Source organism: Amblyomma maculatum, chromosome 2, assembly GCF_055883805.1.
Source record: "Amblyomma maculatum isolate TAMU_Amacu chromosome 2, ASM5588380v1, whole genome shotgun sequence".
In the NCBI taxonomy this organism is placed as follows: Eukaryota; Metazoa; Arthropoda; class Arachnida; order Ixodida; family Ixodidae; genus Amblyomma; species Amblyomma maculatum.
In genome coordinates, this window is record NC_139345.1 from 75706538 (window position 1) to 75720710 (window position 14173).

General features: G+C 44.7%; 1 long non-coding RNA gene across 1 annotated transcript; it reads right to left on the reverse strand.

The window, feature by feature from the left end:
* Nucleotides 1-1535: 1535 nt before the first annotated feature.
* On the reverse strand, nt 1536-10561 carry LOC146199048 (uncharacterized). Its single transcript, XR_014705038.1, has 3 exons — nt 10409-10561; nt 9586-9693; nt 1536-1740 (listed from the first exon to the last, which is right to left on the reverse strand). It is a non-coding gene; the product is annotated as an uncharacterized LOC146199048 (long non-coding RNA).
* Nucleotides 10562-14173: the final 3612 nt, after the last annotated feature.

Genomic DNA, 14173 nt, shown 5'->3' on the forward strand with positions numbered 1-14173 from the left:
TCTATTTTCCTTTTCCAAAAGCTTGCTTCGTCCCTGACAGAGTACTGCCAAATTTTTCAGTTTTAAGCTAAGAACATTTCTCACTGCAAAATTGGAAAGTGTGCCAAGTAATTAAGTAAGGCAACAATGCTATGCTTCAGAATACTCAGGCTACTGGAGGCATTAAGCTGAAAGTTTCATCATTAAAATCTTGTCAAACATGAGGATAGTCCGAAACTGAATTGATAAACTACTGAAGTTAATACTGCATTTATGGTTCCAAAAATGGCTGGGATCACACGTGTATGCTGATGGTACAGTGTAGCAACTTTTGTTGCTATACGTACCTTAATTACTATTTCTCAATTTTTGGAACGCTGTCATCTTGGCAATGCTATTTTTTTAACTGCCGATTTTACTTATAATTACTGTGCCTAAAGGTGTGGGAAAGGTTATACCAGAAACTGAAATACACATAAATTGAGCAAATGCAATAAATATTTCGGGGGCACTTCAGCACCGCTGTTAAGGAAAAAATGCCACAGCATTTACGACTCCTGTATCCTCATCGCTGTACATTTAGTTGGCTACTTGTTGGCTCACCAATCTTAGTTTGCACTTTTATCACACATACCAATTTGTAAAATTACTAATTACCACATTATGTAAATGAACTCCCAACTCACACATCTGACGGGATTCTGAAAGGCAATGAGTTTTTCTCATGTCAAAGGAGCTGCTTGGGTAGGCAGCTGGACCATACCATGGTCCTCACATCACACAGACCAATCCATCCGGTCATACTATCTGCCACTCATCCTTGTCGCTCAAATTGCCGTTTTTGGTAAATATGGCCTTTTAATGCAGTCACATTAAATTAGGCGAGGGCTTCAACTATTGTTACATGTAAAGAATTACTGCACACGCTTTTTATGCCCTTTTAGTATGCTGCCTCACCATCCCAGTAGCATAGAGGCACAGCAATAGTGTATTAAGCGGGCATCCAAGGTTAGAATCTCATTGCTACAAGCATGTCACCTCGCTATTGAACACAATTCACTTTGAAGGGCCAAGATTTCAATATTTTAGTAAAGTGATTAGCACTGCCAAATGTTTGAGCATTACATGAGGTGACAGTATGGGTGTAAGTAAGCATTGCAATTAAGAAAGTTGCTGCTCATCTGCAAAATACTGAATTAAACAAATCTTATGCAATTCAACAAACACCACCCACTTTGCCATTTTATCATCAGTCCCTGTCTGCAGTTCGAAACATCTTCATTGGGCTTACCTCTAAAAATTGTCTACGAAATATATCTGTGAACTTTTCTTACTTCACTGGTTTTGCGGATTATTTCCCGTCTCAAAAGGAATAACAAATACATGTGGTTCTATGACACATACAGTAAATACTTACCTTACTAGGTAGGTTACAAAAAGAGAAGTAATGCAGAAGGTAGGCAGTCTAAACATAAATGAGTGTGTCAACATGGTGTTTTGGCACTGGAGTGTTTATTACTCCAATCATGTGCGTTAATAATGAATGAAAAGGCACATAAGTAGGAATACTTTATTTTGACACAGAAGCTATGGCCAACGTGTGTGTGTTGCCATTACGCTCGTAAGTGAAGTGCAGACTTGTGAGTACACTGTTGAGCCAGTAGCACAGGGAGCAGTCAACTTGGGCCAGGGAATGCCATGCTTTGAAAGGTGGGCAGCTGTTGTGATCTCTCGACTAGTATCAGTCACGTGCAGGATCGGCTGTCATGAGGAGAAAAAACAAAAGAATGCAAGCTCAGAACAATAACAAAACACCCAGAGAAACTCAGAGATGTACCAAATTTAAATAAAAAGATAGCAGGACTGCAGCTAATGCAGCAGCTCATATATTCTAATAGTGGATTTGCATATGGTCACTACACCCTCAAAAAGGAAAGAAGCACAAATGCTGAATTCATGACTCGTCAAAGGAACCAGACAAGAAGAAGAGTGTGCACCCTGTAGCATAGCTCAAGAATGAGAAAAGCCAAAACAGCGAAAAGGTTACCCTAAGTAAGGCCAGTACTAGTGCTCTCTGCATGCGTGTGACAATGTATCACTGCAGTGCATATGCACAGCAGGAATGGACACCATGGGTGGTAAAGAACTTTATCAACACTGGCCGCAGACATCACAGACAGCTGATTGTGCTTTGGTATAACGCAAGCGTGCGGGCTTTGGTAGGTTGTGAAGCATATAAATAAACGTTGAGACATCTTGAAAACCATGTGTGCACATTTTCATTTGCTGCTGCACCCAAGAAGTTTCGCTTGCACTGTTCATTAGACGACATGCATTGCTCTCGGATTGTAGCGTTTGTCGACTACACAGCATGATTCCAGAATTGCGACTGACTCAGCTGTGAACATTTCATTTTTCTAAACTTGCGAAATCCTTCCTATGGGCTGTGAAAAAGAATGAGGAACTGTTCCACCGAAATGTAGTCGCTCGCCCTCTATAATGCACATGATGGCCGCCATAAGTCATTTTGTGCCAAACAGTAATTTCCATACAAGTAACAAGAAGTTCTCAAACTATGTGACAGGACCATAGCTATTTACTTTGAGGGTGGCCACAGCAAACGGGCAACAACCACAAGATGGGCAAATCCCTCACCGAACTACAGGACCACAACAGTTGCTACAATGCTAGCATCATAAAACCTCTGGCTGTCTGATATATGGTCCTCATCACAAATACACCAGTTCATGTTGTTAAGGAGGCTGTCCATGAGCATCATACTTCTCAAAGCAGCTAAAAAATATTGCAAACAGAGACCAACACTTGATTTTAAGTGCAGTAGCAGCACTACTAACATTCAGTGTGTTAATGGAGTATAGACACCCTGAAACAGATGACAAAAATTCAATTATAAATTATTTAGCGGTTGAAGATAAAAACCAGGTGATGATCTGTACAGAGTAATGTTTTGCATGTCGTTAACAAGCAAAATGCGACCAAAATTAGGTGCATATGCTCCTGTAAGATGAAGTGCTGCACTGGCCTAGCCCAAGCAGTGAGAGTACCTCCAGTCAAAACGCTTTCAAGTGCCATCATCCATGAGATGGTTGCCCAATAGCAATCGGAATTTTCATAATGCAGCGTTCCTTATCTTCGGCCAGCATTTTTCACTCTTCCCAATGGATGCAACCCTCCCCAAAACTCCAAATTGAAGACATCAATTCAGTCATGCAGAATTGTCAATAATGACCTGAACCACAAACCAACTTGGAGAGGTGGAAGCAGGCTCGAGCACTTTGAAGCTATAAAACGGGAGTTTTGAAACATTCAAATTGTCACGTTTCTAAAGTCAAAAGATTTTATTAGCTGAATTTTTTATACCTGACATACCAAAATAACCTATTTGATTTTTATTCAAAGATCAATGCATTGCTGAAAATGCAAGACTAACAGCCAAAACATGTATAGATGTTTAAAATAACACAAATGACCTTAGCAACAATTTGGAACAAACTAGTAGAAAATGCAATGCTTGTTTCTATACTTGATGCCCGAACGATAAGTTTGACTAAAAACATGACTCTTTTAGCTTGAGAAATGTGGACTATACCACTATGATGTACTCAAGCACCACTAGACTAGTTCGGAGTTCACATCAATAAGCAGCACATTTCCACTCTTTATCTTGTGGATATAATTTTTTTTTTATCCATGCCTGTTCTGATAAAATTTCCAAGGCACTGATCAGTAATAACTTCAGTGAGGATAGACTGCACTCAAGGATAGCCCTTTCCTCCTCCAGATGCCCTACTCCACGGCTTTCTGTCAGTGGCTTCTCGTGTTTTCGCTTGAGTGGCACCGGAGCTTCCTTAATTTTAACATGTTAATGATGGGCCCTCCATGCCTGCCCAACACTTGTGACATTTCTAATGATTGACACCTTCATGGTGTCACACCCATAATACTGTATGTTTTTGTCTGACGTATGTTTGACAAGCTTATTATTAACAAAGAGGTTCAATGAAATAGATCTATGACTGCCAGAAACGAGGCTCATGCTGGTCTGGCTTATGGGATTTAATGTCCCAAAGCAACACAGGCTATGAGAGGCTCATGTTCTTCTATTTAGCAGAAAAGAAAAAAATTGAGGAAAGCATATAATTAACTAATAAAAACAAAATCTGCATTGGTGATGAATGGCAATTAGCAGTGTATCTACTCTCAAATGAGAAATAACTCATTGCAAACTAGGAAAACAAAACAAAAACAAGAAACATGCCACTGTTGAGGTCCGAGACCTCCACATTATGCATCCCATGCTTTACAAACTAGCTACAATAATGGCTGTGCAATCTTTTACTTTCAAGCTATTTATGTTGCATGTATCCCAACATAGACAGCGTTCATCAGTGCTAAACTAAACCACAGCAGCAGACGTGGGAATGCCCTGTAAATACAGCAACAAGGTTAACGACTGGGCGAGTTGGTAATCATTCATTTTAAACCAGCCAAAAGACGAGACACAGAAGCCAGCCTCATCTCGTTCGCTTCTATTCTCTGTCTCGTCTTTTGGCTGGTTTAAAATGAAATACAGCAAGTGCCAAGTAGAACATGATGTGGAGCGTGGTGTCTGAAGGGTTGTGTATGAACGAGCCGCGCCGGCGCGGCACGCCACTGCTCGTAGTGTGCCCAACCTCCGACAGGCAGTGAGACCCACGGATTCGGGCAGTACGGCCAGTGTGACTCTTTCGTCTTCCCATGATAACTCTAGACTTAGAAATTAGCTGAAAACGAATGCATTAGTTTAGGCCGTTTACAGTCTCCAAACACACCACGAAATATGTCAGCTGTATTGCATTTCGCTTCTGCTTAAAGGGGGACATGGCTCTTAAAATTATTTTCCAATTTCTGACCAAATTTGATAAAACCTGGCATTCCGATTCAGTTTCTTGCACTGATTTCAAACATGCAACCATTTTTCCAACTGGCCAATTAGTTCAAGAGATAATGAAATTAATTGTTCATAATTTGCAGAAACAATGAAAAAATAACAGCACTACAAAAAAATTCACATGGACACTTTGCTAGGTACTAGAAAGCATAATGAATACAATGTTAGGAGCATTTCTTTTTTTTTAAACAAATATTAGCGATGTTATAGCAGTTCAAAGTTTTCAATTTTGCTCTAAATCAGACAGGAAGGCACTCACATTTGGAGCAGTGAATTTTAAACTGCTATAACATCGCTAATATTTGTTATACAAAAGTGCACGTAACATTGTATTGTTATGCTTTCTAGTACCTAGCAAAGTGTTCACGTGAATTTTTTGTAGTGCGGTTATTTTTTCATTGTTCCCGCAAATTATAAACAATTTCATTTTATCTTCTGAACTAATTGGCCAATTGGAAACATAATTATATATTTGAAATCAGTGCAAGAAGCTAAATCAGAATACCAGGTTTTATCAAATTTGTTGAAAAACGTAGGAAAAATAGCTTTAAGAGCCATGTCCCCTGTTAAGGATGGCGACAACGAGACAAACGCGAGAGCTGCCGCTTTCAACTATTGTGACAAGAATTCCCCACCGGAAAGGAACGCGGGGTGTTTGGCCAGACGGCGACAGCAGCCCAAGTCGGGCAATCGGGAAACAAAAAGGTTCAAGTGAATCTCGGCGTCTTCCCGCCTGGGTCAGTACCCTCAAGCCGGCCACGCAGTCATCCCCTTCGCCTGGCCGACAGCGCGCAACGGCCCTTGCGACGCAGACGGTGTGGCCCAGACCAAGTCCTCGCTAGCCATCTACACTACGCTTCTCCAATTCGTCTTGCCGACAGCGCGCAGTGGCGCGTTCGACATGGGAGTGCCCCCGACAATGGGACGCAGACAGACGCCGATCGACGCAGGTGTGTGCCAGACTGTGAGACGCCGGCAGTCAGTGAGCTCCTCGTGTGCTGCCCTTTACACTGCCACAGCGGCTTCCTCCTTCCCCACCAAGTCTAAACTTTCGAGGGGGCCCCGAAAAAAGAAAAAAAAGAGAGAGAGAGAGAAAGTAATCGGATTTCTTGTGAGGAGGCTTTAATATTTAGACACCGCGTGCAGCAAAATATAACATTAAAATCTCGAGGAAACGCAAGGTAGCCAATTGCATGTGTATGTAGTCTTCACGCCATGCCAAAACGGCCGTTAAGTGTAGGTATCACCTCCGTCAAAGAAAGAGAAAACCAATACTCTTCCCAATTTAATGTATCTGTGAACTGGAGGCGACGGTGGTAGAAGAAAGACAAGAAGCTCAGGCGGCGTGCCCGCCCTGTGGTGTGCGAGAGGCGCTGTTATATCATAGCTATATTTATCGCACCGCCGCCAGGGCCGGCATGTGTTCTGGCTGCAATGCTCTTCGCTGATTCTGCATGTAGAAGGTCCCCCCCCCCCCCCTGCCTCCAATTTCCCCTTTCGAGAAAGAGGGCGCCGTTGCGGCAGCAAGACTGTATCTGTGGCTGAGGCGTCCCGAGTGTTGAACAGCAACCTTGGAAAAGGTCAAACCTCATAAAGCGTTCACACGTTGGCCCTTCCCAGTGGTTTGTATGAGGTTTCCAGTTCCTAGTCTCCAGTGGTATACAAAACTGACCATATGCGGAAGCACCTTATCGCAGACCAGACTGTCTGTGCTCGCTGATAGCTTAAACAGCCTCATCCAGCGTTACTCTAATTTATTAGGCGAATGCCACGCTGCACCACACTAGAGTAACCCGCACATGGCATTTTAAGCTTTAAAACATGCAAGAGCGGTGTCTGACTGCTGCTCTTCAGTCACAGAGGGGAGTAATTTCATATATTCGTTTGAATCGTTCAATGGGCCCGCGCACGTCTAACTGCTTACGACATTAATTGACTCATTTAAACATTGCTCATTCAAGATTTATCTGATTTCAACGTCAAGGAGATTTCTAAACTCTATCAAGCCTTTGCGGCTATTTCTGTTATGAGACGTTCCAATCAACAGCTAAAAATGAAAACCATACCCACGTTTGGTTTTGAATTTTCTCACAACGGGGGGAAAAAAAAAAAAAAAAAAAAAAAAAAAAAAAAAAAAAAAAAAAAAAAAAAAAGCTATGCCTGGAGTAATGGTCCCCAACCGGCTCAAGGTATGAGGATGCTGTAGCACAGGCGTTCGGATCACTTCGGCAACATGGGGTTCTTCAATGAAACTGTCATCTATAGCATATGCCTGCCATGCTTTCAGCTCCGACCGAAATGCTGTCTCCCAATTAGGATCAGACTAGGGTATCCCAGCCCAGTACTCGAGAGCTTTAATGACTAAGCCACCGCAGTGCCGTAATAAGTAAATAAATAAGCTATGAAGACTAAACCTTTTTCTCGGAGCGTACCAGTTATTTCATCCGTTTCGTTGCTGCGACGCCGCGGATTTTTACCTCTGACAAAGTGACTATAAATCGGACATCGGCTTTCTGTGTACAAGCCCGAATCCGGCTCGGGCCCGCACGTTTAAGTCCACCCCGGGTCTAGCAAAAATGTTCACGAGTCGGCCCAGACGACCCGTGGGCTGAGCCGCAGCCGGCTTTTGGGCCGGCCCATGCCCACGCAGTGTCGTGTGAAGCACGTGCTACCTTCACCTGACACTTCTACACAAGGTTTGACGATCTTTTATTTTTTCGGTTCCTGGGGCTGCCTTTCAGTGGGTGGCTTTCTACTTTTCGAAGTCTGAAAGGTAGGCATGGCCGGCAGAGAATATCGTGGGGACCGCTTCCTTTGCTAGCAACGAGCAACGCTTTGTAGCACATGCCCATTTAACTCTGTCATCCATGTTTTGGACACAAACCTGGGCTTCAAATGCCCCTCACAAACAGTGACTGTATAGCTCGGTCCTATCTTGGTATGCCGGCCGCCATAGCTGAAGCTGTTCGACATCTTTTCGCACCGAAAAAAGCTGACATTTTTCATTGCAGAATACGTAGTCTGTATCACAGTGGAGAACAATGCACATTTTTTCCACATTACATTACAACTTAGAATATACCATGATCGAAGAAAGGCGTAGAGCGGGGTCGTCAGCGAAAGTTGAGAACTGACTGCCATTCCTTGCGGCAACCAGCGAACCCGCGGCCACCAACAGTCAACGCAGTCTCTCGGCAGCCTACAGAAATCAGCGCATCGGTATCGCCACTTACTGCTTGGTGTGGAGCAGCCCGCTCACGCATTTCTATTCTAACACCATGATGTGGAGGTTGTGTGTCCGGGCCGACCAGTGGCATATGGTAGTTTTTTGCTTGACAATTACCTCAGACAAACTCATTATGAAATCCATTGATAGCCACGCCATTATGGGCATAGAGCAGCGGTCTCAAACTCATACTGCTACGTGGGCCGCATTGACAAAGCCTTTTCTCTCATGATCCAGGAGCCAGAAAATAACAAAACAACAGAAAACAAAGTACAATAAATAACGATAAAATGAACAAAAAGAAGCAAAACTTCTTTTTTCCAGACCAAGCCCTTCCATTATTGCAAAAGAAAAGCAACGTGTGCTCCTTTCCGCTTGAATGCCCGACAAAAGCAGTTTCAGGATCACTCGGAGAGAGGTACTGAAATGACATACCTGTTAATAAATACCACACTTATAATCCTCAGCAAGAAAAAAAAAAAGCACACTTGGAAATAAAAGAAAAGGCAGGATGTCTGGCTCCTTGCTTTTGAAGGCATAGTGATGTCAAATGAAAGTTCATGCAGATTAAGTGGTCAACGCCTTATTGAAAATGAATGCGTACTAACTGGGTACTAAGTCTGAGCTTATTTTAGTTTGAAATTAGGGCTGGTGGTAATGCTTTCAAAACGTTAGCTGAAAATTGAGCTGGGCAGACTGCATCACGCAGCTTCGCTGGCCGTGCTCCAAGACCCCTGGCATAAAAGGATCATCTCTGATGAGCGGAAAGAGACTGCACGGCGCTGCTGCGCCAGAAGATGCAGGAGATGACAAAGCAAGTGAGTGCGAGGGCGTGCTCACAATTCTTGCTGCTACAGTGAGCCTCATTTGCTAGGCTGCTTTGATTAATGTGAAGCAACCCTGCCACAATCGGCTGGTAGGCATATCGGTGCCCGGAGAAGCTGTCACTGTTTTTAGCTGCTCAACGGCCCTGATAGTAACCAAATAAATAAATAAATAAAGTTCTTGCAGCAACTTTGTCACACGCACAAAAAAGCGACACAACCAATCTGTGCAGGAATACCATTCGTTAAAGAAGGCAGCTTTGCTAGTTTCTCACAGCGAATTGAGAAGACAATATAGCGTGGTTTGATCTTCCATCTCGTGCAAACATTTGTTTGTTTTTGGAGCTAGTCTGGTTTTCTTAGTCTGAATCAACTGTTACATTGTACACTGTTTGCGATGCATTAATTGCAGCTGAGAAAGAAAGGCTGCGAACTACAAGCTGGACACCGCAACTGCAGGAAGCTGCAGGGATGCTTGCTTATTCGAATCCTTTATGCACTCTATGCAAACTGGTGACCTGTGCCATGTTCCCCATGTATAAATTAAAACAAATGACCAGTCCCGGTGGCACAGCAATTGTTTTGAAATTAAGTACAGGGCTCACCTTGTGGCGTTGGAGCATATGCTGCCTCCGCCTTTCATAGTCCCATTTGTTCAGCCTCAGCAACCAGCAAGCCCATGCTAGACTCCAAAACACATATCAGGAAGGTCCCTGTGTACAAATATTAGACGTCAGCTTATAAGCGATGTTTACACACACAAAAGAAATTAAGACAAGTACAAGGCGAAATCGCTTACCTCACCGTAATTAGAAAGTGGCCCTGCATACACTTGACAGTGCGCAGTCATAAAATGAGGTATGAAATCATTATTCTGCACCGCGTCATTACAATGCGGGTCACACAAAGGGTCACGTCGCACAAATGGTTAGTACGTCGTGGTGCACCGAAACAAAAGCTTCCTACACAGGCCTGTGTGATCCTCGCCTTTCCTGCTTCTACGCGTTGTTTTGTCATGTCCTAGTATCTCCTCAAGTCCCTCCATCAGCTCAAAGACGTTACAATCAATAAATATTCATCCAGACCGCTGAGGAAAGCTCACCCAAGTTTCCCGCCCTTTTTAGGCGCACGCAAGACTGGTAGTCAGGCGTGTTTTACATGACTGAGACTTTCGTGCGGTTGGCCTAATAAACGGTATTTAACCGCATGTTCATTGGTGTAGAACTACGTTGAGCTTTCGATTGAAACTTTCTATAATACACCTTTGGGCCGTTCGGGCCCACTGCCGGCCAAGCAGGCTCAATGGTCGTCAACAGAACATTTGGGCGCAGGGAAGTTGAAAACTAAATGTAGAGTTCCAGACAGCGGGCAATGACTCAATACATGCATACTGAAATATCTAAAAAATAGAAAAAATTGCTTACGTACCGTACAACACGAGAGCGCACGGCTGGCACGGCGACGCAGCTCCCACGGCTCCGACGACCAGCCATTCTGCTACTAAAAACAACCACCTGGTGCAGTGGTAAGACGCCCGACTACTGTGCCGGAGTTCCAGGGATCGAATCCCGGCCTCGGCGGCTGCGTTTCGATGGAGGCGAAACGAAGTGGCGTCCGTGTGCTGTGCGATGTCAGCGCACGTTAAAGATCCCCAGGTGGTCGAAATTACTCCGTAGCCCTCCACTACGGCCCCCCTTTCTCTCTATCCACCTTCACTCCCACCCTCATCCCTTCCCTTACGGCGCGGTTCAGGTGTCCACAGATCAAGTGTGACAGATACTGCGCCTTTCCCTTCCTATGAACCAACCAACCAACCCACAAAACAATAGCCGGACGTGACGTTTTTCTTAAACCGGGTAAGACGTCATGGGTTGCAGCAAGCATTTTGCTCCTGCAACCCGGTTGCAGGAAGCATTTCGCTGCTGCAACCGGGTCGCAGCAGACGGCGCCATGTACATGCAATGTATGGCACACAAACAAGTGTAGTCGAGCCAAGCCCAAGCCCAGCCAGTGTGCGTGCACATCTCATGCACATCTCACGGGTAGACAAACTTTTAGCCGAAAAAACCCTATTCATGGTGTGTTTTAGTCTCGCCCGCTGCCGACTGCTGACCTGCGTCTACTAAAACACTGTACTTGCGTCAGCTGCTGTAAAGTGCCTAGAATATACTGGCTAGTCTGCCGAGGGCGCGCGCTGGCGTGAGTGACGCCTTCCCGCCGCCACCGCGGGGCGGTGCTACCGATAGCTAAGGTGCATTGGGGTTTAAGGATAATGAAGGGAAAATAGACTTTAAAAGGGTAGAAATAACCAAACGAAGGTTAGCTGATTGGTGGCTGAAAGGAAGGCAAGAATAGGTCCACACTATATAGTACTGTTCACGGCTAGGCGGCCTGTGGCGCCGCCGCCCGATTCAAAGGGTTCAGCCTTATCCATCCATCCATCCGTGCTATCGCTCCGCGTTCGCGGCCTTGCCAGCATAAGCGGCATATATAGTTCAGTTCAGTTCAGGCGTTCAGTCGTGTCCGACTCTTCGTGACCCTATGGACCATGTCACGCCACGCTTTCCGGTTTCTCACTATCTTCTTAACATCACATAGCTTCATCTGCAATGCTATATATGCCCTATGGCATATATAGCGTGTTGCACAATTAGAGGCGCGATGTAGAATGCTTCTCCCAGCTAAACCGCGGCATCCTCGAAGTTCATATTTTGCACAGAAATCATATTTTGTCGCTAGTATTTTTTAATACCAAATTTGTTTGGGGTGCTTGCCTGCTTCAATCAAAATAAGTCAAATGTTCCCATCTTATGCGGCGGGCGACAACGCCAAACGAACCGCTGCCCCAGCTATGGTACTGGTGGCGGCACCTCATGCTGCTTACAACAACTTAAACCTTCTGCCAAAACGTTCGCCCCCCTCTTTTCCTGCTACAGAGTTGTTGTAAGCAACATGAGGTGGCGCCACCAGTACCATCGCTGGGGCAGCGGCTCGTCTGGCGTCGTCGCCGCCGCATAAGATGCGAACATCTGGCTTCTGAATTAAGCAAGTACTCCAAACAAATTTGGTATTAAAAAATACTAGCGACAAAATGCCATTTCTGTGCAAAATTTGAACTGCGAGGATTTCACAGTTTAGCTGGGAGAAGCATTCTACAACGCGCCTCTAATTGTGCAACACGCTGTAGGTCCGGATAGCGCGCTGCGCTTTTCTCACTGCGAAACCTGTCTCTTGACGGTTTGAGCGCACTTTTTGTCTAAAAACAGTCTTGGTGGAACACAATCGTACCGTCCTAGTACTGTGCGGAGAAAATCATACGCTCAAAAAGCGCTCGAGGAAGCGTTTAACAAATACTGTCTGGTCCATGTCTGCTATATGTCTAACTGTTTTATTTATTCAGCCCGGACCGGATAAGGTCTTAAGCAGAACACATATTGACTTCCTGATATCCACCCACTGAGCACAGAATATCCTGTAGCTGTCTTGATATGTCTATATTGGTCACATATATCTTGAGCTATCAAAGACATCTACAAGACGTTGCTTGGTGCTAGTCTAGAAGACATCATCGGCAAGATGTCTGGAATCTGTCTAGTGAAGAATTTTTATGTCTTCAGCTACGCAAGACAGTTATTAGCCGGCTAACGCCAGATGTCTTCTAGAGTTCTGCTTCAGAAGTCTACCATACTTCCTAACAAGACGTTTCAGGGTCACATATGCGCCTATAGTGCAATATGTACACAATTTAACTGGACAACACTGTTCTGCATACTCTAAGTATAAATTGTCGAAGGTTTGTTCTAGCAATTTTTCAGCTTGCAAAATACTGTATCCAAAGTGCCTGCGCTTTTGAATTAAGCATGCAATTTGGGCTGTTTCCAGCATGCAGGACCAATATGGCACCAAGAAATGCTGTTTAGGCGATGGGTATCTGAACATAATGTACAAAAGCCGCTGACACCTTCATTTCTGCAGCCGATAGCCACACGCGTACTGTGTTCGACCTCACTGGGCGCAGTCCAGTCCGCCGGAAGACTCCAAACTCCGAGTGTTCACAACGACAAAGTAAGCTAGCGATGTATCCGTGTGAGATAAAAGCCAGTAGTTCGCACAGAGGAAAGATTTGCTGCGCCGATGTTAATACGGAACGCCAGCTATGCACGATCCGCCATTCCCAAATTGCGCGCGCCGTGGCCTTTTCGCACCCCTCCTCTTTACAGCGAGATAGAAAATAGTGCGCCAAAATAATTACGCAAGACGCAGGTTGTATTTACCGTTTTGAAACAAATACGTCATAAGCAACAGTTACATTTTACTTGTATAGCTTGTTTTATGAAATATATTTCAGATTTCTATTGTTTTTAAAGTTATTGTATCAATGCGCTGCTCGGCGGCTGACCATTTCAAATTTTCGTCGTGTCTAGTCGTGTCTGCACGTTAGACCGTTGGTTTGTGACTGCGTTGAAAATGTATCCCGCACAGCGGCTGCTACTTCTGGCTGCAAGGCAAGCTTCGCTTGGTGAGTAAGAAATTGTTTCTTCTAAATGAATCACTTAATGGAGCAGTAAAGTGACTGAGTGTTTTCTTTTTCCGATAAAAATGCTGCAAGGACCGTTGTTTGCATCCGCCGGCGCAGGCTGTATGGGCGAGCAAGATAGCGCGCGCGGACCGTTTAGTCAGTACGAAAGGCGGTTTTATGGCGCATCTACAGTTTTGTGCATGCAGGAAGGTTTTTCGCTTGTAATTCCACTCGCCGCGTTTCGTGAACTGCCATTGGCGGCGGAACCTCGCGATGTTATTCTTCAAAATGAGCTTGGCGATCCGACGTCTTTCGTTGATTGCCGCTGGTTCTAACGCTTTCCCAGGAAACACAACTGAGCACGAAAGTCTGCATGCTTAGTGTGGCCTTCACTCTGCAGCAAGATGCAGAAAATACGCACCGTCGAGTGGAAGCCGTGCATTGTTTCTCAGCCTACAGAGCTCTATACGCGCTATGTTATGCCGCGGTTGCGAAAAAGAAAGAGAACGATCTCAATAAGCCGCCTTAGAGGGGAGGGTAAGGTGCATTCTGGCCACAGCGACTCTCCCATCTGCTAGCAAAATACTCTCGGCCTGTTCACAGGCACAAGTTGAAACACATAGCGAGATAGGAACGGCGTACAAACATTCTGCAGTGATTTAATTTTAATAGTT